The sequence below is a fragment of the Oncorhynchus clarkii genome, unplaced genomic scaffold, assembly GCF_045791955.1.
Source record: "Oncorhynchus clarkii lewisi isolate Uvic-CL-2024 unplaced genomic scaffold, UVic_Ocla_1.0 unplaced_contig_5668_pilon_pilon, whole genome shotgun sequence".
Lineage (NCBI taxonomy): Eukaryota > Metazoa > Chordata > Actinopteri > Salmoniformes > Salmonidae > Oncorhynchus > Oncorhynchus clarkii.
Genome location: NW_027257937.1, coordinates 159,885 through 187,500, shown reverse-complemented (window position 1 = coordinate 187,500; position 27,616 = coordinate 159,885). Strand labels below are relative to the sequence as shown.

Below are 27,616 nucleotides of genomic sequence, written 5' to 3'. Positions count from 1 at the left end.
GTAAAGGTTATCACTCAGGACTCTGAATCCTACAATCCGAGTTTAAATCTTGGACGATCCTACCATGTCAATTAATTTGCCTCGTGGAACTAGAATATAGCTGTCCAAATATTGTTGTCAGTTGAAAGTATTTGCAACACGTGAAGGAACGACAGTCCGCTGTTGCTAATTAAACGCACAGATTTTTTTTTTTTCAATTTCCATGTGGATTTAGAATATGGTTCTATGGTTTAATGGTTAGCACTCTGGACTTTGAATCCAGTGATCCGAGTTCAAATCTCGGTAGAACCTTCCTATTTTTTGTGCTGAATTATTCACATGGCCAACCAATAATCTCATAATCTGCTGTTTATCCGGTGTACAAATTACAGGAAAATCGAAAGTCTACAATAATTACTCTGTATAGGGTTCTATGGTGTAATGGTTAGCACTCAGGACTCTGAATCCTGCGATCCGAGTTTAAATCTCGGTAGGACCTACCTTGATTTTGCAGTGACACACTCCTCCCCTGTCAACTTTAAAATAGTCGTGTGTGAAAGAAACAAATGGGTGGAGTCAATAAGCACTCTTGTTACGCACGAATGGCTAGCCAACGGTAAATGCATACTATGAGTTCCTGGTAAGTTTTTTAATTGAAAACTTGCAGCCCCACAAAGAACTGAAAATGTTTCATATTTTGTTCACACTCATCACATCATTTGTGTTGGAAATATGTGGATTTCCAAGTGGATGCATGGTAGGGTAGCCCAGTTGATACCGTTTCTGGCCAGAAAATATTTTATCTGTTTTTCCGGTGAACCAAGGACAGTAAAATCTGAACAAGTCACAGAGTATTGAGTACAGGGTTCTATGCTGTAAAGGTTATCACTCAGAACTCTGAATCCTGCGATCTGAGTTCAAATCTCGGTAGGACCTACCTTGATTTTGCAGTGACACACTCCTCCCCTGTCAACTTTAAAATAGTCGTGTGTGAAAGAAACAAATGGGTGGAGTCAATAAGCACTCTTGTTACGCACAAATGGCTAGCCAACGTTAAATGCATACTATGAGTTCCTGGTAAGTTTTTTAATTGAAAACTTGCAGCCCCACAAAGAACTGAAAATGTTTCATATTTTGTTCACACTCATCACATCATTCATGTTGGAAATATGTGGATTTCCAAGTGGATGCATGGTAGGGTAGCCCAGTTGATACCGTTTCTGGCCAGAAAATATTTTGTCTGTTTTTCCGGTGAACCAAGGACAGTAAAATCTGAACCCGTAACAGAGTATTGAGTACAGGTTTCTATGCTGTAAAGGTTATCACTCAGGACTCTGAATCCTACAATCCGAGTTTAAATCTTGGACGATCCTACCATGTCAATTCATTTGCCCCGTGGAACTTGAATATAGCTGTCCAAATATTGTTGTCAGTTGAAAGTATTGCAACACGTGAAGGAACGACAGTCCGCTGTTGCTAATTAAACGCATAATTTTTTTTTTTTCAATTTCCATGTGGATTTAGAATATGGTTCTATGGTGTAATGGTTAGCACTCTGGACTTTGAATCCAGTGATCCGAGTTCAAATCTCGGTAGAACCTTCCTATTTTTTGTGCTGAATTATTCACATGGCCAACCAATAATCTCATAATCTGCTGTTTATCCGGTGTACAAATGACAGGAAAATCGGAAGTCTACAATAATTACTCTGTATAGGGTTCTACGGTGTAATGGTTAGCACTCAGGACTCTGAATCCTGCGATCCGAGTTCAAGTCTCGGTAGCACCTACCTTGATTTTGCAGTGACACACTCCTCCCCTGTCAACTTTAAAATAGTCGTGTGTGAAAGAAACAAATGGGTGGGAGTCAATAAGCACTCTTGTTACGCACTAATGGCTAGCCTACAGTAAATGCATACTATGAGTTGTTGCTAAGTTTTTTAATTGAAAACTTGCAGCCCCACAAAGAACTGAAAATGTTTCATATTTTGTTCACACTCATCACATCATTCGTGTTGGAAATATGTGGATTTCCAAGTGGATGGATGCATGGTAGGGTAGCCCAGTTGATACCGTTTCTGGCCAGAAAATATTTTATCTGTTTTTCCGGTGAACCAAGGACAGTAAAATCTGAACCCGTCACAGAGTATTGAGTACAGGGTTCTATGCTGTAAAGGTTATCACTCAGGACTCTGAATCCTACAATCCGAGTTTAAATCTTTAACGATCCTACCATGTCAATTAATTTGCCTCGTGGAACTAGAATATAGCTGTCCAAATATTGTTGTCAGTTGAAAGTATTTGCAACACGTGAAGGAACGACAGTCCGCTGTTGCTAATTAAACGCAGAATTTAAAAAAAAAAAATTCCATGTTGATTTAGAATATGGTTCTATGGTGTAATGGTTAGCACTCTGGACTTTGAATCCAGTGATCCGATTTCAAGTCTCGGTAGAACCTACCTTGATTTTGCAGTGACACACTCCTCCCCTGTCAACTTTAAAATAGTCGTGTGTGAAAGAAACAAATGGGTGGGAATTCAATAAGCACTCTTGTTACGCACTAATGGTTATCCAACGGTAAATGCATGCTATGACTTGTTGGTAAGTTTTTTAATTGAAAACTTGCAGCCAAACAAAGAACTGAAAATGTTTCATATTTTGTTCACACTCATCACATTATTCGTGTTGGAAATATGTGGATTTCCAAGTGGATGCATGGTAGGGTAGCCCAGTTGATACCGTTTCTGGCCAGAAAATATTTTATCTGTTTTTCCGGTGAACCAAGGACAGTAAAATCTGAACCCGTCACAGAGTATTGAGTACAGGGTTATATGCTGTAAAGGTTATCACTCAGGACTCTGAATCCTACAATCCGAGTTTAAATCTTGGACGATCCTACCATGTCAATTAATTTGCCTCGTGGAACTAGAATATAGCTGTCCAAATATTGTTGTCAGTTGAAAGTATTTGCAACACGTGAAGGAACGACAGTCCGCTGTTGCTAATTAAACGCAGAATTTTTAAAAAAAAATTCCATGTTGATTTAGAAAATGGTTCTATGGTGTAATGGTTAGCACTCTGGACTTTGAATCCAGTGATCCGAGTTCAAATCTCGGTAGAACCTACCTTGATTTTGCAGTGACACACTCCTCCCCTGTCAACTTTAAAATAGTCGTGTGTGAAAGAAACAAATGGGTGGGAGTCAATAAGCACTCTTGTTACGCACTAATGGTTATCCAACGGTAAATGCATGCTATGAGTTGTTGGTAAGTTTTTTAATTGAAAACTTGCAGCCAAACAAAGAACTGAAAATGTTTCATATTTTGTTCACACTCATCACATTATTCGTGTTGGAAATATGTGGATTTCCAAGTGGATGCATGGTAGGGTAGCCCAGTTGATACCGTTTCTGGCCAGAAAATATTTGATCTGTTTTTCCGGTGAACCAAGGACAGTAAAATCTGAACCCTTCACAGAGTATTGAGTACAGGGTTCTATGCTGTAAAGGTTATCACTCAGGACTCTGAATCCTACAATCCGAGTTTAAATCTTGGACGATCCTACCATGTCAATTAATTTGCCTCGTGGAACTAGAATATAGCTGTCCAAATATTGTTGTCAGTTGAAAGTATTTGCAACACGTGAAGGAACGACAGTCCGCTGTTGCTAATTAAACGCAGAATTATTTTTTTTTCAATTTCCATGTGGATTTAGAATATGGTTCTATGGTTTAATGTTTAGCACTCTGGACTTTGAATCCAGTGATCCGAGTTCAAATCTCGGTAGAACCTACCTTGATTTTGCAGTGACACACTCCTCCCCTGTCAACTTTAAAATAGTCGTGTGTGAAAGAAACAAATGGGTGGGAGTCAATAAGCACTCTTGTTACGCACTAATGGTTATCCAACGGTAAATGCATGCTATGAGTTGTTGGTAAGTTTTTTAATTGAAAACTTGCAGCCAAACAAAGAACTGAAAATGTTTCATATTTTGTTCACACTCATCACATTATTCGTGTTGGAAATATGTGGATTTCCAAGTGGATGCATGGTAGGGTAGCCCAGTTGATACCGTTTCTGGCCAGAAAATATTTGATCTGTTTTTCCGGTGAACCAAGGACAGTAAAATCTGAACCCTTCACAGAGTATTGAGTACAGGGTTCTATGCTGTAAAGGTTATCACTCAGGACTCTGAATCCTACAATCCGAGTTTAAATCTTGGACGATCCTACCATGTCAATTAATTTGCCTCGTGGAACTAGAATATAGCTGTCCAAATATTGTTGTCAGTTGAAAGTATTTGCAACACGTGAAGGAACGACAGTCCGCTGTTGCTAATTAAACGCAGAATTATTTTTTTTTCAATTTCCATGTGGATTTAGAATATGGTTCTATGGTTTAATGTTTAGCACTCTGGACTTTAAATCCAGTGATCCGAGTTCAAATCTCGGTAGAACCTTCCTATTTTTTGTGCTGAATTATTCACATGGCCAACCAATAATCTCATAATCTGCTGTCTATCTGGTGTACAAATGACAGGAAAATCAGAAGTCTACAATAATTACTCTGTATAGGGTTCTATGGTGTAATGGTTAGCACTCAAGACTCTGAATCCTGCGATCCGAGTTCAAATCTCGGTAGGACCTACCTTTATTTTGCAGTGACACACTCCTCCCCTGTCAACTTTAAAATAGTCGTGTGTGAAAGAAACAAATGGGTGGGAGTCAATAAGCACTCTTGTTACGCACGAATGGCTAGCCAACGATAAATGCATACTATGAGTTCCTGGTAAGTTTTTTAATTGAAAACTTGCAGCCCCACAAAGAACTGAAAATGTTTCATATTTTGTTCACACTCATCACATCATTCGTGTTGGAAATATGTGGATTTCCAAGTGGATGCATGGTAGGGTAGCCCAGTTGATACCGTTTCTGGCCAGAAAATATTTTATCTGTTTTTCCGGTGAACCAAGGACAGTAAAATCTGAACCCGTCACAGAGTATTGAGTACAGGGTTATATGCTGTAAAGGTTATCACTCAGGACTCTGAATCCTACAATCCGAGTTTAAATCTTGGACGATCCTACCATGTCAATTAATTTGCCTCGTGGAACTAGAATATAGCTGTCCAAATATTGTTGTCAGTTGAAAGTATTTGCAACACGTGAAGGAACGACAGTCCGCTGTTGCTAATTAAACGCAGAATTTAAAAAAAAAAATTCTATGTTGATTTAGAATATGGTTCTATGGTGTACTGGTTAGCACTCTGGACTTTGAATCCAGTGATCCGAGTTCAAATCTCGGTAGAACCTACCTTGATTTTGCAGTGACACACTCCTCCCCTGTCAACTTTAAAATAGTCGTGTGTGAAAGAAACAAATGGGTGGAGTCAATAAGCACTCTTGTTACGCACAAATGGCTAGCCAACGGTAAATGCATACTATGAGTTCCTGGTAAGTTTTTTAATTGAAAACTTGCAACCCCACAAAGAACTGAAAACGTTTCATATTTTGTTCACACTCATCACATCATTCGTGTTGGAAATATGTGGATTTCCAAGTGGATGGATGCATGGTAGGGTAGCCCAGTTGATACCGTTTCTGGCCAGAAAATATTTTATCTGTTTTTCCGGTGAACCAAGGACAGTAAAATCTGAACCCGTCACAGAGTATTGAGCACAGGGTTCTATGCTGTAAAGGTTATCACTCAGGACTCTGAATCCTACAATCCGAGTTTAAATCTTGGACGATCCTACCATGTCAATTAATTTGCCTGGTGGAACTCGAATATAGCTGTCCAAATATTGTTGTCAGTTGAAAGTATTTGCAACACGTGAAGGAACGACAGTCCGCTGTTGCTAATTAAACGCAGAATTATTTTTTTTTAAATTTCCATGTGGATTTAGAATATGGTTCTATGGTGTAATGGTTAGCACTCTGGACTTTGAATCCAGTGATCCGAGTTCAAATCTCGGTAGAACCTTCCTATTTTTTGTGCTGTATTATTCACATGGCCAACAAATAATCTCATAATCTGCTGTTTCTCTGGTGTACAAATGACAGGAAAATCGGAAGTCTATAATAATTACTCTGTGTAGGGTTCTATGGTGTAATGGTTAGCACTCAAGACTCTGAATCCTGTGATCTGAGTTCAAATCTCGGTAGGACCTACCTTTATTTTGCAGTGACACACTCCTCCCCTGTCAACTTTAAAATAGTCGTGTGTGAAAGAAACAAATGGGTGGGAGTCAATAAGCACTCTTGTTACGCACGAATGGCTAGCCAACGTTAAATGCATACTATGAGTTCCTGGTAAGTTTTTTAATTGAAAACTTGCAGCCCCACAAAGAACTGAAAATGTTTCATATTTTGTTCACACTCATCACATCATTCGTGTTGGAAATATGTGGATTTCCAAGTGGATGCATGGTAGGGTAGCCCAGTTGATAACGTTTCTGGCCAGAAAATATTTTATCTGTTTTTCCGGTGAACCAAGGACAGTAAAATCTGAACCCGTCACAGAGTATTGAGTACAGGGTTCTATGCTGTAAAGGTTATCACTCAGGACTCTGAATCCTACAATCCGAGTTTAAATCTTGGACGATCCTACCATGTCAATTAATTTGCCTGGTGGAACTCGAATATAGCTGTCCAAATATTGTTGTCAGTTGAAAGTATTTGCAACACGTGAAGGAACGACAGTCCGCTGTTGCTAATTAAACGCAGAATTTTTTTTTTTTCAATTTCCATGTGGATTTAGAATATGGTTCTATGGTGTAATGGTTAGCACTCTGGACTTTGAATCCAGTGATCCGAGTTCAAATCTCGGTAGAACCTTCCTATTTTTTGTGCTGTATTATTCACATGGCCAACAAATAATCTCATAATCTGCTGTTTCTCTGGTGTACAAATGACAGGAAAATCGGAAGTCTACAATAATTACTCTGTATAGGGTTCTATGGTGTAATGGTTAGCACTCTGGACTTTGAATCCAGTGATCCGAGTTCAAATCTCGGTAGAACCTACCTTGATTTTGCAGTGACACACTCCTCCCCTGTCAACTTTAAAATAGTCGTGTGTGAAAGAAACAAATGGGTGGGAGTCAATAAGCACTCTAGTTACGCACAAATGGCTAGCCAACGTTAAATGCATACTATGAGTTCCTGGTAATTTTTTAATTGAAAACTTGCAGCCCCACAAAGAACTGAAAATGTTTCATATTTTGTTCACACTCATCACATCATTCGTGTTGGAAATATGTGGATTTCCAAGTGGATGCATGGTAGGGTAGCCCAGTTGATACCGTTTCTGGCCAGAAAATATTTTATCTGTTTTTCCGGTGAACCAAGGACAGTAAAATCTGAACCCGTCACAGAGTATTGAGTACAGGGTTCTATGCTGTAAGGGAATACCCCCCTGAATTGGACAAAAATGAATGGCAAGATATTGGCATTGGACAAACCATATACACGATGTCCAATACCACCCAAAGCGGCGTTGATTCGTGCAAAGTATATGGCAAATGCCATATGGCAATTGCCAATTGTAACACCTCAAAAATCCAACAGGGGGCGAGTGCGCTCCACCGGGGTTTTTCATATTGGAAATGCAACCCAAGTCAACATCCAAAAGAAATTTTTTTCAAAAAGGATATTTTTTTCAAAAACTTTTCACCCCTTAAAAAAGTGCTTTCTGGGCCTTTTTTCGAAATTCTTTTGATTTTTTTGTCAATTACACATGTGTAAGAGCTGTATGAATATACTTTTGTCCAATTTTTTTATCATATTTTTTTTTTTTAATTACATGCGCATAAGGCATATGTTTTGTCCATTTGCAATATGATTTCATAGGAAGTCAAAAGTCAAAAGTCAAAAATGTCAAAATTTGGTAAAAAACTTCACACATCCTTAAAAAAGTGCTTTCTGGACCGTTTTTCAAAATTCTTTCAATTTTTATGTCAATTACACATGTATAAGAACTTTATCAACATAATTTAGTCATACTTTATTATTATTATTTTTTTTTTTTTAACTTGTGCATAAGGCATATGTTTTCTCCATTTGGAATATGATTTCATAGGAAGTCAAAAGTCAAAAGTCAAAAATGTCAAAATTTGGTAAAAAACTTCACACATCCTTAAAAAAGTGCTTTCTGGACTGTTTTTCAAAATTCTTTCAATTTTTGTGTCAATTACACATGTATAAGAACTTTATCAACATACTTTAGTCATACTTTATTATCATTTTTTTTTTACTTGTGCATAAGGCATATGTTTTCTCCATTTGGAATATGATTTCATAGGAAGTCAAAAGTCAAAAGTCAAAAATGTCAAAATTTTATAAAAAACTTCACACACCCTTAAAAAAGTGCTTTCTGGACCGTTTTTCAAAATTCTTTCGAATTTTGTGTCAATTACACACGTATAAGAACTGTATCAACATACTTTATTCGTATTTTCTTATCATAATTTTTTATATATTTTTTTACTTGTGCATAAGGCATATGTTTTGTCCATTTGCAATATGATTTAATAGGATGTCAAAAGTCGAAAATGTGATTTTTTTTTTTAACTTTAAAAACTAAAAAAAGTGCTTTCTGGACCGTTTTTCGAAATTGTTTCGATTTTAAGACAATTAATCATGTGTAAGAAGTGTATGAATATACTTTTGTAAAATGTTATTATCATAATTTTTTTTTTTTTACTTGTGCATAAGGAATATGATTTGTCCATTTGCAATATGATTTCATAGGAAGTCAAAAGTCAAAGTCCAAAGTCAATTGTTTTGGGGGCCAAAATTGACTGAACTGATGAACTCGGGACGGCCGGGCAGTGATAGTTGTTCATTTCCATCACTCGTTGTGTTGATTTCATCATGTCCATTTGGTGATGTTTTTTCACTATAGAATCATATTGCAAATGCGCGTGCAACTGGTAACCGAAAAAAAAAATTATGATTTCATTATGTCCATTTGTTTATGTTTCCTTACTTTTTCAAAGTCACTGTGCATTTGCAATATGTTTTACCATCACGAATTTGTCATGCTCAAAATTCAAACTATACTTTGCTCAAACTATACCTTTGTCAACTTGTATTATCATAATTTTTTTTTGTTTTACTTGTGCATAAGGCATATGTTTTGTCCATTTGCAATATGATGTCATAGGAAGTCAAAAGTCAAAGTCAAAAGTAACGATTTTCCTCCGTGCAACTGGTGATCTGAAATGTGCAACTGGTGATCTGAAATGTGCAACTGGTGATCTGAAATGTGCAACTGGTAACCCAAAAAAAAAAAAAATTTGTTTATGTTTCCTTACTTTTTCAAAGTCACTGTGCATTTGCAATATGTTTCAATGGGCAGGTACCATCACGAATTGGTCATGCTATAAAAATCCTGCAGGAATGTGAAATTGACTGGCCCGATGAACTCGGGATGGCTTTGCAGTGATTCTGGGTCATCTCAATGGCTCGTTTGGGTAGATTTCAGAATGTCGCTTTTGGTGATGTTTTTTCACTATAGAATCATATTGCAAATGCACGTGCAACTGGTCACCCAAAAATAAAAAAAATTTGTTTATGTTTCCTTACTTTTTCAAAGTCACTGTGCATTTGCAATATGTTTTAATGGGCAGGTACCATCACGAATTGGTCATGCTATAAAAATCCTGCAGGAATGTGAAATTGACTAGCCCGATGAACTCGGGATGGCTTTGCAGTGATTCTGGGTCATCTCAATGGCTCGTTTGGGTTGATTTCAGAATGTCGCTTTTGGTGATGTTTTTTCACTATAGAATCATATTGCAAATGCACGTGCAACTGGTCACCCAAAAAAAAAAAAAATGGATTTTTTTTGTTTATGTTTCCTTACTTTTTCAAAGTCACTGTGCATTTGCAATATGTTTCAATGGGCAGGTACCATCACGAATTGGTCATGCTATAAAAATCCTGCAGGAATGTGAAATTGACTGGCCCGATGAACTCGGGATGGCGTTGCAGTGATTCTGGTTCATCTCAATCGCTCGTTAGGGTTGATTTCAGAATGTCGCTTTTGGTGATGGTACCTCACTGTTTAAACATATTGCAAATGTACAAGAGTCAAGTGGACAAGAGTCCATCAGTCAATTAGATATCATTCTGACACCAAACTGATACAAACTGACACCAAACCCACTTTTTCCAACTCGTTTAGTAGCCAACTATTACATACTTCAGAGCTGGCCCAAAATTCACAACGCCTTGGGTTCAAACCATAAAAAAAACATAAAACACGTAGTTACGTTCTAGCTGCGGGTCCATTTCTTATGTTATGTGTTGGCCTAGCTGAGGCGACCCCGAATCCCAAGTTTCGGCTCGATAGGTCATTTGGTGTCCGAGAAAAACCCTAATTGGTGCTGAAAATCCACTATTTTCCATGACTTGCTACGGGGTCCTTGAACGAGCTATCGGACAGAAACGTTGGGGTCCGTCTCTATGGGCCGATCCGGTTTCAATGCACCTAGCCTTGCGTCTCTGAGACTTTTCTAAACGTCGTCATTTTCGTAATGGTCAAAATGAATTGAAGGTATTGCAAATGTACGAGGCTGTTTCTCGGTCCGAGAACCGTCTAGAGCCACGTAACTCACCACGCACCATCGACCGGAGGTCTAGAACAGGTTTCTAAAGTTTCGGAACTCTAGGTCTGACGTTTTTTTTTTAGCTCCAACAAAGCTAACTTTTGCAGCCACTGTCTGTCTCTACGCACCCCAATAAGTCCCTCCTTCCAAGTTGTGTTTTAGTGTAATTTTTTTTTCCTTTGAATTTTTTTGGGAAAAATGACTGATTTACAGTTCATGGGGGTTGCCTAATCACATATATGAAGTTTTGGACAGATCTGACTTTTTTAACCCTTCGAAACAGCCCCTGAGACACCAATTATGGCACTTCCGGTTGGCACAGGAAGCTATAAATCAATACATATCCTCATTGGGGTATGCTGTTACAGAATCCTGAGTTTTAAGTCCGTTACGTTAAGAATTGACTGATTTACACAGGGTTGAATGCACTATGTCTATCAAACTGCAGGCAGGGTATGGGTAAACACTTTTAGGGGCATTTTAACCACTTCCGGTTGGTCCAGGAAGCTTAGAATCAACACAGGTAGACCTCATAGTGGCCTGATGGACTGGTACCGAAGACAGGTTCATACGACATTCATAACCCATATAGACTTCAGGTTGAAATTAGGGGTGCAGGCAATGTATTCCTATGGGGAGAGATGACACTGCATTCTGTGAGATCAAAAAACACTGTTTTACTGTTAAGGGTTAATGCCACACGGTCAAGGTTAGGCTTGCACGGATCGGGAGGACCTTAGGAACATTCCTGTGGTGGAATTTTTCTTCTCACCCTAACGGTTCTCTCACTCTCACCCAAAATCAAATGACGTTGTGGGGCAGGCTTCATTTTGGGGCCTACTATTCTAATGGTCGCTGCGCTTAGACCGAGCGAGCTACGGTCAAGCGGGATAGCTCGTTGAACTCAGCACAGTCTGGAGACTATGGTAATGCCATTTCCTGCTCTCTGTGTCTTTAAGCACCGCACTTTATCACTCCATCCTTCCTGTGTGTGTGTGAGGGAGCTTTTCTTTGACATCTGTTGGGAGAAATGACTGATTTACACTTCAGAAGGGTTAGCTAGTCACACATATGAAATTTTGGAGAGATCAGACTTTTTTAACCCCTCGAAACAGCCCCTGAGACACCAATTATGGCACTTCCGGTTGGCACAGGAAGCTATAAGTCAACACATATCTTGATTGACATAGCCACTTACAGAATCCTGAGTTTTAAGTCTTTACGTTAAGAATTGACTGATCTACACAGGGTTGAATGCACTATGTCTATCAAACTGCAGGCAGTGTATCGGTATACACTTGTAGGGTGATTTTAACCACTTCCGGTTGCTCCAGGAAGCTTAGATTCGACACAGGTAGACCTCATAGTGGCCTGATGGACTGTCATAGAAGACAGGTTCATAAGGCATTCATAACCCACATAGGCTTCAGGTTGAATTTAGAGGTGCAGGCAATGTATTCCTATGGGGAGAGAAGTCAAAGCAAGCTGTTTCAAGTAAACACCTTCTTTTTACTGTGAAGGGTTAATGCCACACGGTCAAGCTTAGGCTTGCACGGATCGGGAGGACCTCAGGAACGTACCTGAGGTCGAATTGTGCTTCTCACCCTAACGGTTCTCTCACTGCAACCCAAAATCAAATGACATTGTGGGGCAGGCTTCATTTTGGGCCTTCTTTTATTCAAGTTGGCTGCACTCAGAACGAGCTACGGTCAAGCGGGGCGTCTCGTTGAACTCGGCACAGTCTGGAGACTATGGTGATGCCATTTTTTGTGTTGATTTCAGACTGACATTTTGGTGATGGTCCCTCTCCGTTTAAACATATTGCAAATGCACAAAAGTCAACTAGCAAGTCAGTGTCCATCAGTCAATTAGCTGTCATTATGACACCAAACGGATATCAATTGACACCAAACCCACTTTTTCCTACTCATTTAGAAGCCAACTATCACATATGTCAGAGCAGGCCCATAATTCACAGCGCCTTCAGTTTAAAACATAATAAAAAGGTAAAACACATAGTTACGTTCTAGCTGCGGGTCCAGTTCGGACATTATGTGAAGTCCTATGTGAGGCGACCCCGAATCCCGAGTTTCGGCTCGATAGGTCATTTGGTGTCCGAGAAAAACCCTAATTGGTGCTGAAAATCCACTATTTTCCATGCCTTGCTACGGGGTCCTTGAACGAGTTATCGGACAGAAACGTTGGGGTCCGTCTCTATGGGCCGAGCCGGTTTCAATGCACCTAGCCTTGCGTCTCTGAGACTTTTCTAAACGTCGTCATTTTCGTGATGGTCAAAATGAATTGAAGGTATTGCAAATGTACGAGGCTGTTTCTCGGTCCGAGAACCGTCTAGAGCCACGTAACTCACCACGCACCATCGACCGGAGGTCTAGAACAGGTTTCTAAAGTTTCGGAACTCTAGGTCTGACGGTTCTTTTTTAGCTCCAACAAAGCTAACTATTGCAGCCACTGTCTGTCTCTACGCACCCCAATACGTCCCTCCATCCAAGTTGTGTTTTAGTGTGATTTTTTTTTCCTTTGATTTTTTGGGGGAAAAATGACTGATTTACAGTTCATGGGGGTTCCCTAATCACACATATGACATTTTGGAGAGATCAGACTTTTTTAACCCTTCGAAACAGCCCCTGAGACACCAATTATGGCACTTCCGGTTGGCACAGGAAGCTTAGATTCGACACAGGTAGACCTCATAGTGGCCTGATGGACTGTCATAGAAGACAGGTTCATAAGGCATTCATAACCCACATAGGCTTCCGGTTGAATTTAGAGGTGCAGGCAATGTATTCCTATGGGGAGAGAAGTCAAAGCAAGCTGTTTCAAGTAAACACCTTCTTTTTACTGTGAAGGGTTAATGCCACACGGTCAAGCTTAGGCTTGCATGGATCGGGAGGACCTCAGGAACGTACCTGAGGTCGAATTGTGCTTCTCACCCTAACGGTTCTCTCACTGCAACCCAAAATCAAATGACATTGTGGGGCAGGCTTCATTTTGGGCCTTCTTTTTTTCAAGTTGGCTGCACTCAGAACGAGCTACGGTCAAGCGGGGCGTCTCGTTGAACTCGGCACAGTCTGGAGACTATGGTGATGCCATTTTTTGTGTTGATTTCAGACTGACATTTTGGTGATGGTCCCTCTCCGTTTAAACATATTGCAAATGCACAAAAGTCAACTAGCAAGTCAGTGTCCATCAGTCAATTAGCTGTCATTATGACACCAAACGGATATCAATTGACACCAAACCCACTTTTTCCTACTCATTTAGAAGCCAACTATCACATATGTCAGAGCAGGCCCATAATTCACAGCGCCTTCAGTTTAAAACATAATAAAAAGGTAAAACACATAGTTACGTTCTAGCTGCGGGTCCAGTTCGGACATTATGTGAAGTCCTATGTGAGGCGACCCCGAATCCCGAGTTTCGGCTCGATAGGTCATTTGGTGTCCGAGAAAAACCCTAATTGGTGCTGAAAATCCACTATTTTCCATGCCTTGCTACGGGGTCCTTGAACGAGTTATCGGACAGAAACGTTGGGGTCCGTCTCTATGGGCCGAGCCGGTTTCAATGCACCTAGCCTTGCGTCTCTGAGACTTTTCTAAACGTCGTCATTTTCGTGATGGTCAAAATGAATTGAAGGTATTGCAAATGTACGAGGCTGTTTCTCGGTCCGAGAACCGTCTAGAGCCACGTAACTCACCACGCACCATCGACCGGAGGTCTAGAACAGGTTTCTAAAGTTTCGGAACTCTAGGTCTGACGGTTATTTTTTAGCTCCAACAAAGCTAACTATTGCAGCCACTGTCTGTCTCTACGCACCCCAATACGTCCCTCCATCCAAGTTGTGTTTTAGTGTGATTTTTTTTTCCTTAGATTTTTTTGGGGAAAAATGACTGATTTACAGTTCATGGGGGTTCCCTAATCACACATATGACATTTTGGAGAGATCAGACTTTTTTAACCCTTCGAAACAGCCCCTGAGACACCAATTATGGCACTTCCGGTTGGCACAGGAAGCTTAGATTCGACACAGGTAGACCTCATAGTGGCCTGATGGACTGTCATAGAAGACAGGTTCATAAGGCATTCATAACCCACATAGGCTTCAGGTTGAATTTAGAGGTGCAGGCAATGTATTCCTATGGGGAGAGAAGTCAAAGCAAGCTGTTTCAAGTAAACACCTTCTTTTTACTGTGAAGGGTTAATGCCACACGGTCAAGCTTAGGCTTGCATGGATCGGGAGGACCTCAGGAACGTACCTGAGGTCGAATTGTGCTTCTCACCCTAACGGTTCTCTCACTGCAACCCAAAATCAAATGACATTGTGGGGCAGGCTTCATTTTGGGCCTTCTTTTTTTCAAGTTGGCTGCACTCAGAACGAGCTACGGTCAAGCGGGGCGTCTCGTTGAACTCGGCACAGTCTGGAGACTATGGTGATGCCATTTTTTGTGTTGATTTCAGACTGACATTTTGGTGATGGTCCCTCTCCGTTTAAACATATTGCAAATGCACAAAAGTCAACTAGCAAGTCAGTGTCCATCAGTCAATTAGATGTCATTATGACACCAAACGGATATCAATTGACACCAAACCCACTTTTTGGAGACTATGGTGATGCCATTTTTTGTGTTGATTTCAGAATGCCATTTTGGTGATGGTCCCTCTCCGTTTAAACATATTGCAAATGCACAAAAGTCAACTAGCAAGTCAGTGTCCATCAGTCAATTAGATGTCATTATGACACCAAACCCACTTTTTCCTACTCATTTAGAAGCCAACTATCACATATGTCAGAGCAGTCCCATAATTCACAGCGCCTTTAGTTTAAAACATAATAAAAAGGTAAAACACATAGTTACGTTCTAGCTGCGGGTCCAGTTCGGACATCATGTGAAGTCCTATGTGAGGCGACCCCGAATCCCGAGTTTCGGCTCGATAGGTCATTTGGTGTCCGAGAAAAACCCTAATTGGTGCTGAAAATCCACTTTTTTCCATGCCTTGCTACGGGGTCCTTGAACGAGCTATCGGACAGAAACGTTGGGGTCCGTCTCTATGGGCCGAGCCGGTTTCAATGCACCTAGCCTTGCGTCTCTGAGACTTTTCTAAACGTCGTCATTTTCGTAATGGTCAAAATGAATTGAAGGTATTGCAAATGTACGAGGCTGTTTCTCGGTCCGAGAACCGTCTAGAGCCACGTAACTCACCACGCACCATCGACCGGAGGTCTAGAACAGGTTTCTAAAGTTTCGGAACACTAGGTCTGACGGTTCTTTTTTAGCTCCAACAAAGCTAACTATTGCAGCCACTGTCAGTCTCTACGCACCCCAATACGTCCCTCCGCAGAGCTCCGCAGCACACTTTAAAAAGATTCGTATGAACACCCTGCAACTGGATCTGTAACCGTTGAAAAAAAAAACGCCTATTTGTGACCATCACCAAGTTGTCATTGTTCCGTTTCTCTTAAATGACGATAGATAAATGGCTGGTTCTTTTTTTATTGACACCGGAGGCTCCTTGACTTTGACCTGAAGTGGAACAATAATTTCTCTATTTCCATTTTGGACCTTTAATCCCAGAAAAACGGCCATAACTCAAAAACCGTTGAGGCCTAGACGCCATCTTGTTCGGGGCCAACTGCCCATTATGCCAAACCTACGCTCACCAAGTTTTGGCTTCGAAATATTTTCCGTTTTCGAGATAAGGCCCCGTCGTGATTCGTGATGTTTTGCCAAATTGCCATATGATTCCGTATGCCCTCTTGTGGGAATTTCCGGGATAGCGGAAAAATGGTCCAAAACTTGTTTATTTTATAAAACGGAAACCGAATGTCCGACAAAGTTCATTTGATGACTTCCCGGTAGGTCTGGCCCTACCGCACGGCCCGACGCCGACCGCTAATTTTACAAACGATTTCGGACGTCTAGTAAGGGACCGTACATTTGCAATATGGACTTTTTCACCGATCATACACGAAATGCCGAAATGTTCCCTTAAGGTATGTAAAGGTTATCACTCAGGACTCTGAATCCTACAATCCGAGTTTAAATCTTGGACGATCCTACCATGTCAATTAATTTGCCTCGTGGAACTAGAATATAGCTGTCCAAATATTCTTGTCAGTTGAAAGTATTTGCAACACGTGAAGGAACGACAGTCCGCTGTTGCTAATTAAACGCATAATTTTTTTTTTTTCAATTTCCATGTGGATTTAGAATATGGTTCTATGATGTAATGGTTAGCACTCTGGACTTTGAATCCAGTGATCTGAGTTCAAATCTTGGTAGAATCTTCCTATTTTTTGTGCTGAATTATTCACATGGCCAACCAATAATCTCATAATCTGCTGTTTATCCGGTGTACAAATGACAGGAAAATCGGAAGTCTACAATAATTACTCTATATAGGGTTCTATGGTGTACTGGTTAGCACTAAGGACTCTGAGTCCTGCGATCTGAGTTCAAATCTCGGTAGGATCTACCTTGATTTTGCAGTGACACAGTCAATAAGCACTCTTGTTACGCACAAATGGCTAGCCAACGGTAAATGCATACTATGAGTTGTTGGTAAGTTTTTTAATTGAAAACTTGCAGCCCCACAAAGAACTGAAAATGTTTCATATTTTGTTCACACTCATCACATCATTCGTGTTGGAAATATGTGGATTTCCAAGTGGATGCATGGTAGGGTAGCCCAGTTGATACCGTTTCTGGCCAGAAAATATTTTGTCTGTTTTTCCGGTGAACCAAGGACAGTAAAATCTGAACCCGTAACAGAGTATTGAGTACAGGGTTCTATGCTGTAAAGGTTATCACTCAGGACTCTGAATCCTACAATCCGAGTTTAAATCTTGGACGATCCTACCATGTCAATTCATTTGCCCCGTGGAACTTGAATATAGCTGTCCAAATATTGTTGTCAGTTGAAAGTATTTGCAACACGTGAAGGAACAACAGTCCGCTGTTGCTAATTAAACGCATAAAATTTTTTTTTTCAATTTCCATGTGGATTTAGAATATGGTTCTATGGTGTAATGGTTAGCACTCTGGACTTTGAATCCAGTGATCTGAGTTCAAATCTCGGTAGAACCTTCCTATTTTTTGTGCTGAATTATTCACATGGCCAACCAATAATCTCATAATCTGCTGTTTATCCGGTGTACAAATGACAGGAAAATCGGAAGTCTACAATAATTATTCTGTATAGGGTTCTATGGTGTAATGGTTAGCACTCGGGACTCTGAATCCTGCAATCCGAGTTCAAATCTCGGTAGGACCTCTCTTGATTTTGCAGTGACACACTCCTCCCCTGTCAACTTTAAAAAAGTCGTGTGTGAAAGAAACAAATGGGTGGAGTCAATAAGCACTCTTGTTACGCACAAATGGCTAGCCAACGGTAAATGCATACTATGAGTTCCTGGTAAGTTTTTTAATTGAAAACTTGCAGCCCCACAAAGAACTGAAAATGTTTCATATTTTGTTCACACTCATCACATCATTCGTGTTGGAAATATGTGGATTTCCAAGTGGATGCATGGTAGGGTAGCCCAGTTGATACCGTTTCTGGCCAGAAAATATTTTGTCTGTTTTTCCGGTGAACCAAGGACAGTAAAATCTGAACCCGTAACAGAGTATTGAGTACAGGGTTCTATGCTGTAAAGGTTATCACTCAGGACTCTGAATCCTACAATCCGAGTTTAAATCTTGGACGATCCTACCATGTCAATTCATTTGCCCCGTGGAACTTGAATATAGCTGTCCAAATATTGTTGTCAGTTGAAAGTATTTGCAACACGTGAAGGAACGACAGTCCGCTGTTGCTAATTAAACGCATAATTTTTTTTTTTCAATTTCCATGTGGATTTAGAATATGGTTCTATGGTGTAATGGTTAGCACTCTGGACTTTGAATCCAGTGATCTGAGTTCAAATCTCGGTAGAACCTTCCTATTTTTTGTGCTGAATTATTCACATGGCCAACCAATAATCTCATAATCTGCTGTTTATCCGGTGTACAAATGACAGGAAAATCGGAAGTCTACAAAAATTATTCTGTATAGGGTTCTATGGTGTAATGGTTAGCACTCGGGACTCTGAATCCTGCAATCCGAGTTCAAATCTCGGTAGGACCTATCTTGATTTTGCAGTGACACACTCCTCCCCTGTCAACTTTAAAATAGTTGTGCGTGAAAGAAACAAATGGGTGGGAGTCAATAAGCACTCTTGTTACGCACGAATGGCTAGCCAACGTTAAATGCATACTATGAGTTGTTGGTATGTTTTTTAATTGAAAACTTGCAGCCCCACAAAGAACTGAAAATGTTTCATATTTTGTTCACACTCATCACATCATTCGTGTTGGAAATATGTGGATTTCCAAGTGGATGGATGCATGGTAGGGTAGCCCAGTTGATACCGTTTCTGGCCAGAAAATATTTTGTCTGTTTTTCCGGTGAACCAAGGACAGTAAACTCTGAACCCGTAACAGAGTATTGAGTACAGGGTTCTATGCTGTAAAGGTTATCACTCAGGACTCTGAATCCTACAATCCGAGTTTAAATCTTGGACGATCCTACCATGTCAATTCATTTGCCCCGTGGAACTTGAATATAGCTGTCCAAATATTGTTGTCAGTTGAAAGTATTTGCAACACGTGAAGGAACGACAGTCCGCTGTTGCTAATTTAAACGCAGATTTTTTTTTTTTTCAATTTCCATGTGGATTTAGAATATGGTTCTATGATGTAATGGTTAGCACTCTGGACTTTGAATCCAGTGATCCGAGTTCAAATCTCGGTAGAACCTTCTTTTTTTTTGTGCTGAATTATTCACATGGCCAACCAATAATCTCATAATCTGCTGTTTATCCGGTGTACAAATGACAGGGAAATCGGAAGTCTACAATAATTACTCTTTATAGGGTTCTATGGTGTAATGGTTAGCACTCAGGACTCTGAATCCTGCGATCCGAGTTCAAATCTCGGTAGGACCTACCTTGATTTTGCAGTGACACACTCCTCCCCTGTCAACTTTAAAATAGTCGTGTGTGAAAGAAACAAATGGGTGGAGTCAATAAGCACTCTTGTTACGCACAAATGGCTAGCCAACGGTAAATGCATACTATGAGTTCCTGGTAAGTTTTTTAATTGAAAACTTGCAGCCCCACAAAGAACTGAAAATGTTTCATATTTTGTTCACACTCATCACATCATTCGTGTTGGAAATATGTGGATTTCCAAGTGGATGCATGGTAGGGTAGCCCAGTTGATACCGTTTCTGGCCAGAAAATATTTTGTCTGTTTTTCCGGTGAACCAAGGACAGTAAAATCTGAACCCGTAACAGAGTATTGAGTACAGGGTTCTACGCTGTAAAGGTTATCACTCAGGACTCTGAATCCTACAATCCGAGTTTAAATCTTGGACGATCCTACCATGTCAATTCATTTGCCCCGTGGAACTTGAATATAGCTGTCCAAATATTGTTGTCAGTTGAAAGTATTTGCAACACGTGAAGGAACGACAGTCCGCTGTTGCTAATTAAACGCATAATTTTTTTTTTTTCAATTTCCATGTGGATTTAGAATATGGTTCTATGGTGTAATGGTTAGCACTCTGGACTTTGAATCCAGTGATCCGAGTTCAAATCTCGGTAGAACCTTCCTATTTTTTGTGCTGAATTATTCACATGGCCAACCAATAATCTCATAATCTGCTGTTTATCCGGTGTACAAATGACAGGAAAATCGGAAGTCTACAACAATTATTCTGTATAGGGTTCTATGGTGTAATGGTTAGCACTCGGGACTCTGAATCCTGCAATCCGAGTTCAAATCTCGGTAGGACCTATCTTGATTTTGCAGTGACACACTCCTCCCCTGTCAACTTTAAAATAGTTGTGCGTGAAAGAAACAAATGGGTGGGAGTCAATAAGCACTCTTGTTACGCACGAATGGCTAGCCAACGTTAAATGCATACTATGAGTTGTTGGTATGTTTTTTAATTGAAAACTTGCAGCCCCACAAAGAACTGAAAATGTTTCATATTTTGTTCACACTCATCACATCATTCGTGTTGGAAATATGTGGATTTCCAAGTGGATGGATGCATGGTAGGGTAGCCCAGTTGATACCGTTTCTGGCCAGAAAATATTTTGTCTGTTTTTCCGGTGAACCAAGGACAGTAAACTCTGAACCCGTAACAGAGTATTGAGTACAGGGTTCTATGCTGTAAAGGTTATCACTCAGGACTCTGAATCCGAAAATCCGAGTTTAAATCTTGGACGATCCTACCATGTCAATTAATTTGCCTCGTGGAACTAGAATATAGCTGTCCAAATATTGTTGTCAGTTGAAAGTATTTGCAACACGTGAAGGAACGACAGTCCACTGTTGCTAATTAAACACAGATTTTTTTTTTTCAATTTCCATGTGGATTTAAAATATGGTTCTATGGTGTAATGGTTAGCACTCTGGACTTTGAATCCAGTGATCCGAGTTCAAATCTCGGTAGAACCTTCCTATTTTTTGTGCTGAATTATTCACATGGCCAAACAATAATATCATAATCTGCTGTTTATCCGGTGTACAAATGACAGGAAAATCGGAAGTCTACAATAATTACTCTGTATAGGGTTCTATGGTGTAATGGTTAGCACTCAGGACTCTGAATCCTGAATCCTGAATCCATCCGAGTTTAAATAGTTGTGCGTGAAAGTAACAAGTGGGTGGGAGTCGATAAGCACTCTTGTTACGCACGAATGGCTAGCCTACAGTAAATGCATACTATGAGTGCCTGGTAGTTGATACCGTTTCTGGCCAGACAATATTTGATCTGTTTTTCCGGTGAACCAAGGACAGTAAAATCTGAACCCGTCACAGAGTATTGAGTACAGGGTTCTATGCTGTAAAGGTTATCACTCAGGACTCTGAATCCTACAATCCGAGTTTAAATCTTGGACGATCCTACCATGTCAATTAATTTGCCTCGTGGAACTCGAATATAGCTGTCCAAATATTGTTGTCAGTTGAAAGTATTTGCAACACGTGAACGAACGACAGTCCACTGTTGCTAATTAAACACAGATTTTTTTTTTTCAATTTCCATGTGGATTTAGAATATGGTTCTATGGTGTAATGGTTAGCACTCTGGACTTTGAATCCTGTGATCCGAGTTCAAATCTCGGTAGAACCTTCCTATTTTTTGTGCTGAATTATTCACATGGCCAAACAATAATCTCATAATCTGCTGTTTATCCGGTGTACAAATGACATGAAAATCGGAAGTCTACAATAATTACTCTGTATAGGGTTCTATGGTGTAATGGTTAGCACTCAGGACTCTGAATCCTGCGATCCGAGTTCAAATCTCGGTAGGACCTACCTTGATTTTGCAGTGACACACTCCTCCCTTGTCAACTTTAAAATAGTTGTGCGTGAAAGAAACAAGTGGGTGGGAGTCGATAAGCACTCTTGTTACGCACTAATGGCTAGCCTACGGTAAATGCATACTATGAGTGCCTGGTAGTTGATACCGTTTCTGGCCAGACAATATTTGATCTGTTTTTCCGGTGAACCAAGGACAGTAAAATCTGAACCCGTCACAGAGTATTGAGTACAGGGTTCTATGCTGTAAAGGTTATCACTCAGGACTCTGAATCCGAAAATCCGAGTTTAAATCTTGGACGATCCTACCATGTCAATTAATTTGCCTCGTGGAACTAGAATATAGCTGTCCAAATATTGTTGTCAGTTGAAAGTATTTGCAACACGTGAAGGAACGACAGTCCACTGTTGCTAATTAAACACAGATTTTTTTTTTTCAATTTCCATGTGGATTTAGAATATGGTTCTATGGTGTAATGGTTAGCACTCAGGACTCTGAATCCTGCGATCCGAGTTCAAATCTCAGTAGGACCTACCTTGATTTTGCAGTGACACACTCCTCCCTTGTCAACTTTAAAATAGTTGTGCGTGAAAGAAACAAGTGGGTGGGAGTCGATAAGCACTCTTGTTACGCACTAATGGCTAGCCTACGGTAAATGCATACTATGAGTGCCTGGTAGTTGATACCGTTTCTGGCCAGACAATATTTGATCTGTTTTTCCGGTGAACCAAGGACAGTAAAATCTGAACCCGTCACAGAGTATTGAGTACAGGGTTCTATGCTGTAAAGGTTATCACTCAGGACTCTGAATCCGAAAATCCGAGTTTAAATCTTGGACGATCCTACCATGTCAATTAATTTGCCTCGTGGAACTAGAATATAGCTGTCCAAATATTGTTGTCAGTTGAAAGTATTTGCAACACGTGAAGGAACGACAGTCCGCTGTTGCTAATTTAAACGCAGATTTTTTTTTTTTTCAATTTCCATGTGGATTTAGAATATGGTTCTATGATGTAATGGTTAGCACTCTGGACTTTGAATCCAGTGATCCGAGTTCAAATCTCGGTAGAACCTTCTTTTTTTTTGTGCTGAATTATTCACATGGCCAACCAATAATCTCATAATCTGCTGTTTATCCGGTGTACAAATGACAGGGAAATCGGAAGTCTACAATAATTACTCTTTATAGGGTTCTATGGTGTAATGGTTAGCACTCAGGACTCTGAATCCTGCGATCCGAGTTCAAATCTCGGTAGGACCTACCTTGATTTTGCAGTGACACACTCCTCCCCTGTCAACTTTAAAATAGTCGTGTGTGAAAGAAACAAATGGGTGGAGTCAATAAGCACTCTTGTTACGCACAAATGGCTAGCCAACGGTAAATGCATACTATGAGTTCCTGGTAAGTTTTTTAATTGAAAACTTGCAGCCCCACAAAGAACTGAAAATGTTTCATATTTTGTTCACACTCATCACATCATTCGTGTTGGAAATATGTGGATTTCCAAGTGGATGCATGGTAGGGTAGCCCAGTTGATACCGTTTCTGGCCAGAAAATATTTTGTCTGTTTTTCCGGTGAACCAAGGACAGTAAAATCTGAACCCGTAACAGAGTATTGAGTACAGGGTTCTACGCTGTAAAGGTTATCACTCAGGACTCTGAATCCTACAATCCGAGTTTAAATCTTGGACGATCCTACCATGTCAATTCATTTGCCCCGTGGAACTTGAATATAGCTGTCCAAATATTGTTGTCAGTTGAAAGTATTTGCAACACGTGAAGGAACGACAGTCCGCTGTTGCTAATTAAACGCATAATTTTTTTTTTTTCAATTTCCATGTGGATTTAGAATATGGTTCTATGGTGTAATGGTTAGCACTCTGGACTTTGAATCCAGTGATCCGAGTTCAAATCTCGGTAGAACCTTCCTATTTTTTGTGCTGAATTATTCACATGGCCAACCAATAATCTCATAATCTGCTGTTTATCCGGTGTACAAATGACAGGAAAATCGGAAGTCTACAATAATTATTCTGTATAGGGTTCTATGGTGTAATGGTTAGCACTCGGGACTCTGAATCCTGCAATCCGAGTTCAAATCTCGGTAGGACCTATCTTGATTTTGCAGTGACACACTCCTCCCCTGTCAACTTTAAAATAGTTGTGCGTGAAAGAAACAAATGGGTGGGAGTCAATAAGCACTCTTGTTACGCACGAATGGCTAGCCAACGTTAAATGCATACTATGAGTTGTTGGTATGTTTTTTAATTGAAAACTTGCAGCCCCACAAAGAACTGAAAATGTTTCATATTTTGTTCACACTCATCACATCATTCGTGTTGGAAATATGTGGATTTCCAAGTGGATGGATGCATGGTAGGGTAGCCCAGTTGATACCGTTTCTGGCCAGAAAATATTTTGTCTGTTTTTCCGGTGAACCAAGGACAGTAAACTCTGAACCCGTAACAGAGTATTGAGTACAGGGTTCTATGCTGTAAAGGTTATCACTCAGGACTCTGAATCCGAAAATCCGAGTTTAAATCTTGGACGATCCTACCATGTCAATTAATTTGCCTCGTGGAACTAGAATATAGCTGTCCAAATATTGTTGTCAGTTGAAAGTATTTGCAACACGTGAAGGAACGACAGTCCACTGTTGCTAATTAAACACAGATTTTTTTTTTTCAATTTCCATGTGGATTTAAAATATGGTTCTATGGTGTAATGGTTAGCACTCTGGACTTTGAATCCAGTGATCCGAGTTCAAATCTCGGTAGAACCTTCCTATTTTTTGTGCTGAATTATTCACATGGCCAAACAATAATATCATAATCTGCTGTTTATCCGGTGTACAAATGACAGGAAAATCGGAAGTCTACAATAATTACTCTGTATAGGGTTCTATGGTGTAATGGTTAGCACTCAGGACTCTGAATCCTGAATCCTGAATCCATCCGAGTTTAAATAGTTGTGCGTGAAAGTAACAAGTGGGTGGGAGTCGATAAGCACTCTTGTTACGCACGAATGGCTAGCCTACAGTAAATGCATACTATGAGTGCCTGGTAGTTGATACCGTTTCTGGCCAGACAATATTTGATCTGTTTTTCCGGTGAACCAAGGACAGTAAAATCTGAACCCGTCACAGAGTATTGAGTACAGGGTTCTATGCTGTAAAGGTTATCACTCAGGACTCTGAATCCTACAATCCGAGTTTAAATCTTGGACGATCCTACCATGTCAATTAATTTGCCTCGTGGAACTCGAATATAGCTGTCCAAATATTGTTGTCAGTTGAAAGTATTTGCAACACGTGAACGAACGACAGTCCACTGTTGCTAATTAAACACAGATTTTTTTTTTTCAATTTCCATGTGGATTTAGAATATGGTTCTATGGTGTAATGGTTAGCACTCTGGACTTTGAATCCTGTGATCCGAGTTCAAATCTCGGTAGAACCTTCCTATTTTTTGTGCTGAATTATTCACATGGCCAAACAATAATCTCATAATCTGCTGTTTATCCGGTGTACAAATGACATGAAAATCGGAAGTCTACAATAATTACTCTGTATAGGGTTCTATGGTGTAATGGTTAGCACTCAGGACTCTGAATCCTGCGATCCGAGTTCAAATCTCGGTAGGACCTACCTTGATTTTGCAGTGACACACTCCTCCCTTGTCAACTTTAAAATAGTTGTGCGTGAAAGAAACAAGTGGGTGGGAGTCGATAAGCACTCTTGTTACGCACTAATGGCTAGCCTACGGTAAATGCATACTATGAGTGCCTGGTAGTTGATACCGTTTCTGGCCAGACAATATTTGATCTGTTTTTCCGGTGAACCAAGGACAGTAAAATCTGAACCCGTCACAGAGTATTGAGTACAGGGTTCTATGCTGTAAAGGTTATCACTCAGGACTCTGAATCCGAAAATCCGAGTTTAAATCTTGGACGATCCTACCATGTCAATTAATTTGCCTCGTGGAACTAGAATATAGCTGTCCAAATATTGTTGTCAGTTGAAAGTATTTGCAACACGTGAAGGAACGACAGTCCACTGTTGCTAATTAAACACAGATTTTTTTTTTTCAATTTCCATGTGGATTTAGAATATGGTTCTATGGTGTAATGGTTAGCACTCAGGACTCTGAATCCTGCGATCCGAGTTCAAATCTCAGTAGGACCTACCTTGATTTTGCAGTGACACACTCCTCCCTTGTCAACTTTAAAATAGTTGTGCGTGAAAGAAACAAGTGGGTGGGAGTCGATAAGCACTCTTGTTACGCACGAATGGCTAGCCTTCGGTAAATGCATACTATGAGTGCCTGGTAGTTGATACCGTTTCTGGCCAGACAATATTTGATCTGTTTTTCCGGTGAACCAAGGACAGTAAAATCTGAACCCGTCACAGAGTATTGAGTACAGGGTTCTATGCTGTAAAGGTTATCACTCAGGACTCTGAATCCGAAAATCCGAGTTTAAATCTTGGACGATCCTACCATGTCAATTAATTTGCCTCGTGGAACTAGAATATAGCTGTCCAAATATTGTTGTCAGTTGAAAGTATTTGCAACACGTGAAGGAACGACAGTCCACTGTTGCTAATTAAACACAGATTTTTTTTTTTCAATTTCCATGTGGATTTAGAATATGGTTCTATGGTGTAATGGTTAGCACTCTGGACTTTGAATCCAGTGATCCGAGTTCAAATCTCGGTAGAACCTTCCTATTTTTTGTGCTGAATTATTCACATGGCCAAACAATAATCTCATAATCTGCTGTTTATCCGGTGTACAAATGACAGGAAAATCGGAAGTCTACAATAATTACTCTGTATAGGTTTCTATGGTGTAATGGTTAGCACTCAGGACTCTGAATCCTGCGATCCGAGTTCAAATCTCGGTAGGACCTACCTTGATTTTGCAGTGACACACTCCTCCCTTGTCAACTTTAAAATAGTTGTGCGTGGAAGAAACAAGTGGGTGGGAGTCGATAAGCACTCTTGTTACGCACGAATGGCTAGCCTTCGGTAAATGCATACTATGAGTGCCTGGTAGTTGATACCGTTTCTGGCCAGACAATATTTGATCTGTTTTTCCGGTGAACCAAGGACAGTAAAATCTGAACCCGTCACAGAGTATTGAGTACAGGGTTCTATGCTGTAAAGGTTATCACTCAGGACTCTGAATCCGAAAATCCGAGTTTAAATCTTGGACGATCCTACCATGTCAATTAATTTGCCTCGTGGAACTCGAATATAGCTGTCCAAATATTGTTGTCAGTTGAAAGTATTTGCAACACGTGAAGGAACGACAGTCTGCTGTTGCTAATTAAACACAGATTTTTTATTTTTCAATTTCCATGTGGATTTAGAATATGGTTCTATGGTGTAATGGTTAGCACTCTGGACTTTGAATCTAGTGATCCGAGTTCAAATCTCGGTAGAACCTTCCTATTTTTTGTGCTGAATTATTCACATGGCCAACCAATAATCTCATAATCTGCTGTTTATCCGGTGTACAAATGACATGAAAATCGGAAGTCTACAATAATTACTCTGTATAGGGTATAGACATAAAGATCAAGTGCAGCAAGTAAGGCAGGACATCGCCGACGGTCTTGAGAACATCAACAAGACC

The 27,616-nt window shown here is 40.1% G+C and overlaps 35 non-coding genes across 35 annotated transcripts; all 35 read left to right on the top strand.

The window, feature by feature from the left end:
- Positions 1-219: 219 nt before the first annotated feature.
- Positions 220-291, top strand: trnaq-uug (transfer RNA glutamine (anticodon UUG)). Its single transcript has one exon. It is a non-coding gene; the product is annotated as a tRNA-Gln (tRNA).
- A 115-nt stretch (positions 292-406) lies between these two features.
- Positions 407-478, top strand: trnaq-cug (transfer RNA glutamine (anticodon CUG)). The gene has a single exon. It is a non-coding gene; the product is annotated as a tRNA-Gln (tRNA).
- A 1,030-nt stretch (positions 479-1,508) lies between these two features.
- Positions 1,509-1,580, top strand: trnaq-uug (transfer RNA glutamine (anticodon UUG)). Its single transcript has one exon. It is a non-coding gene; the product is annotated as a tRNA-Gln (tRNA).
- A 785-nt stretch (positions 1,581-2,365) lies between these two features.
- Positions 2,366-2,437, top strand: trnaq-uug (transfer RNA glutamine (anticodon UUG)). The gene has a single exon. It is a non-coding gene; the product is annotated as a tRNA-Gln (tRNA).
- Positions 2,438-3,031: 594 nt separating this feature from the next.
- Positions 3,032-3,103, top strand: trnaq-uug (transfer RNA glutamine (anticodon UUG)). The gene has a single exon. It is a non-coding gene; the product is annotated as a tRNA-Gln (tRNA).
- Positions 3,104-3,698: 595 nt separating this feature from the next.
- On the top strand, positions 3,699-3,770 carry trnaq-uug (transfer RNA glutamine (anticodon UUG)). Its single transcript has one exon. It is a non-coding gene; the product is annotated as a tRNA-Gln (tRNA).
- Positions 3,771-4,552: 782 nt separating this feature from the next.
- Positions 4,553-4,624, top strand: trnaq-cug (transfer RNA glutamine (anticodon CUG)). The gene has a single exon. It is a non-coding gene; the product is annotated as a tRNA-Gln (tRNA).
- Positions 4,625-5,217: 593 nt separating this feature from the next.
- On the top strand, positions 5,218-5,289 carry trnaq-uug (transfer RNA glutamine (anticodon UUG)). Its single transcript has one exon. It is a non-coding gene; the product is annotated as a tRNA-Gln (tRNA).
- Positions 5,290-5,887: 598 nt separating this feature from the next.
- trnaq-uug (transfer RNA glutamine (anticodon UUG)) lies at positions 5,888-5,959 on the top strand. Its single transcript has one exon. It is a non-coding gene; the product is annotated as a tRNA-Gln (tRNA).
- Positions 5,960-6,074: 115 nt separating this feature from the next.
- Positions 6,075-6,146, top strand: trnaq-cug (transfer RNA glutamine (anticodon CUG)). The gene has a single exon. It is a non-coding gene; the product is annotated as a tRNA-Gln (tRNA).
- A 595-nt stretch (positions 6,147-6,741) lies between these two features.
- On the top strand, positions 6,742-6,813 carry trnaq-uug (transfer RNA glutamine (anticodon UUG)). The gene has a single exon. It is a non-coding gene; the product is annotated as a tRNA-Gln (tRNA).
- Positions 6,814-6,928: 115 nt separating this feature from the next.
- trnaq-uug (transfer RNA glutamine (anticodon UUG)) lies at positions 6,929-7,000 on the top strand. The gene has a single exon. It is a non-coding gene; the product is annotated as a tRNA-Gln (tRNA).
- Positions 7,001-17,619: 10,619 nt separating this feature from the next.
- On the top strand, positions 17,620-17,691 carry trnaq-uug (transfer RNA glutamine (anticodon UUG)). The gene has a single exon. It is a non-coding gene; the product is annotated as a tRNA-Gln (tRNA).
- A 115-nt stretch (positions 17,692-17,806) lies between these two features.
- On the top strand, positions 17,807-17,878 carry trnaq-cug (transfer RNA glutamine (anticodon CUG)). Its single transcript has one exon. It is a non-coding gene; the product is annotated as a tRNA-Gln (tRNA).
- A 593-nt stretch (positions 17,879-18,471) lies between these two features.
- trnaq-uug (transfer RNA glutamine (anticodon UUG)) lies at positions 18,472-18,543 on the top strand. The gene has a single exon. It is a non-coding gene; the product is annotated as a tRNA-Gln (tRNA).
- Positions 18,544-18,658: 115 nt separating this feature from the next.
- On the top strand, positions 18,659-18,730 carry trnaq-cug (transfer RNA glutamine (anticodon CUG)). The gene has a single exon. It is a non-coding gene; the product is annotated as a tRNA-Gln (tRNA).
- Positions 18,731-19,330: 600 nt separating this feature from the next.
- On the top strand, positions 19,331-19,402 carry trnaq-uug (transfer RNA glutamine (anticodon UUG)). The gene has a single exon. It is a non-coding gene; the product is annotated as a tRNA-Gln (tRNA).
- A 115-nt stretch (positions 19,403-19,517) lies between these two features.
- Positions 19,518-19,589, top strand: trnaq-cug (transfer RNA glutamine (anticodon CUG)). The gene has a single exon. It is a non-coding gene; the product is annotated as a tRNA-Gln (tRNA).
- A 594-nt stretch (positions 19,590-20,183) lies between these two features.
- On the top strand, positions 20,184-20,255 carry trnaq-uug (transfer RNA glutamine (anticodon UUG)). The gene has a single exon. It is a non-coding gene; the product is annotated as a tRNA-Gln (tRNA).
- Positions 20,256-20,370: 115 nt separating this feature from the next.
- trnaq-cug (transfer RNA glutamine (anticodon CUG)) lies at positions 20,371-20,442 on the top strand. The gene has a single exon. It is a non-coding gene; the product is annotated as a tRNA-Gln (tRNA).
- Positions 20,443-21,039: 597 nt separating this feature from the next.
- trnaq-uug (transfer RNA glutamine (anticodon UUG)) lies at positions 21,040-21,111 on the top strand. The gene has a single exon. It is a non-coding gene; the product is annotated as a tRNA-Gln (tRNA).
- A 604-nt stretch (positions 21,112-21,715) lies between these two features.
- On the top strand, positions 21,716-21,787 carry trnaq-uug (transfer RNA glutamine (anticodon UUG)). Its single transcript has one exon. It is a non-coding gene; the product is annotated as a tRNA-Gln (tRNA).
- Positions 21,788-21,902: 115 nt separating this feature from the next.
- On the top strand, positions 21,903-21,974 carry trnaq-cug (transfer RNA glutamine (anticodon CUG)). Its single transcript has one exon. It is a non-coding gene; the product is annotated as a tRNA-Gln (tRNA).
- Positions 21,975-22,440: 466 nt separating this feature from the next.
- trnaq-cug (transfer RNA glutamine (anticodon CUG)) lies at positions 22,441-22,512 on the top strand. Its single transcript has one exon. It is a non-coding gene; the product is annotated as a tRNA-Gln (tRNA).
- A 469-nt stretch (positions 22,513-22,981) lies between these two features.
- trnaq-uug (transfer RNA glutamine (anticodon UUG)) lies at positions 22,982-23,053 on the top strand. The gene has a single exon. It is a non-coding gene; the product is annotated as a tRNA-Gln (tRNA).
- Positions 23,054-23,168: 115 nt separating this feature from the next.
- On the top strand, positions 23,169-23,240 carry trnaq-cug (transfer RNA glutamine (anticodon CUG)). Its single transcript has one exon. It is a non-coding gene; the product is annotated as a tRNA-Gln (tRNA).
- A 594-nt stretch (positions 23,241-23,834) lies between these two features.
- Positions 23,835-23,906, top strand: trnaq-uug (transfer RNA glutamine (anticodon UUG)). Its single transcript has one exon. It is a non-coding gene; the product is annotated as a tRNA-Gln (tRNA).
- A 115-nt stretch (positions 23,907-24,021) lies between these two features.
- Positions 24,022-24,093, top strand: trnaq-cug (transfer RNA glutamine (anticodon CUG)). Its single transcript has one exon. It is a non-coding gene; the product is annotated as a tRNA-Gln (tRNA).
- A 597-nt stretch (positions 24,094-24,690) lies between these two features.
- trnaq-uug (transfer RNA glutamine (anticodon UUG)) lies at positions 24,691-24,762 on the top strand. Its single transcript has one exon. It is a non-coding gene; the product is annotated as a tRNA-Gln (tRNA).
- Positions 24,763-25,366: 604 nt separating this feature from the next.
- On the top strand, positions 25,367-25,438 carry trnaq-uug (transfer RNA glutamine (anticodon UUG)). Its single transcript has one exon. It is a non-coding gene; the product is annotated as a tRNA-Gln (tRNA).
- A 115-nt stretch (positions 25,439-25,553) lies between these two features.
- Positions 25,554-25,625, top strand: trnaq-cug (transfer RNA glutamine (anticodon CUG)). The gene has a single exon. It is a non-coding gene; the product is annotated as a tRNA-Gln (tRNA).
- Positions 25,626-26,091: 466 nt separating this feature from the next.
- On the top strand, positions 26,092-26,163 carry trnaq-cug (transfer RNA glutamine (anticodon CUG)). Its single transcript has one exon. It is a non-coding gene; the product is annotated as a tRNA-Gln (tRNA).
- A 466-nt stretch (positions 26,164-26,629) lies between these two features.
- trnaq-uug (transfer RNA glutamine (anticodon UUG)) lies at positions 26,630-26,701 on the top strand. Its single transcript has one exon. It is a non-coding gene; the product is annotated as a tRNA-Gln (tRNA).
- A 114-nt stretch (positions 26,702-26,815) lies between these two features.
- On the top strand, positions 26,816-26,888 carry trnaq-cug (transfer RNA glutamine (anticodon CUG)). Its single transcript has one exon. It is a non-coding gene; the product is annotated as a tRNA-Gln (tRNA).
- Positions 26,889-27,355: 467 nt separating this feature from the next.
- trnaq-uug (transfer RNA glutamine (anticodon UUG)) lies at positions 27,356-27,427 on the top strand. Its single transcript has one exon. It is a non-coding gene; the product is annotated as a tRNA-Gln (tRNA).
- The last annotated feature ends 189 nt before the right edge of the window (positions 27,428-27,616 follow it).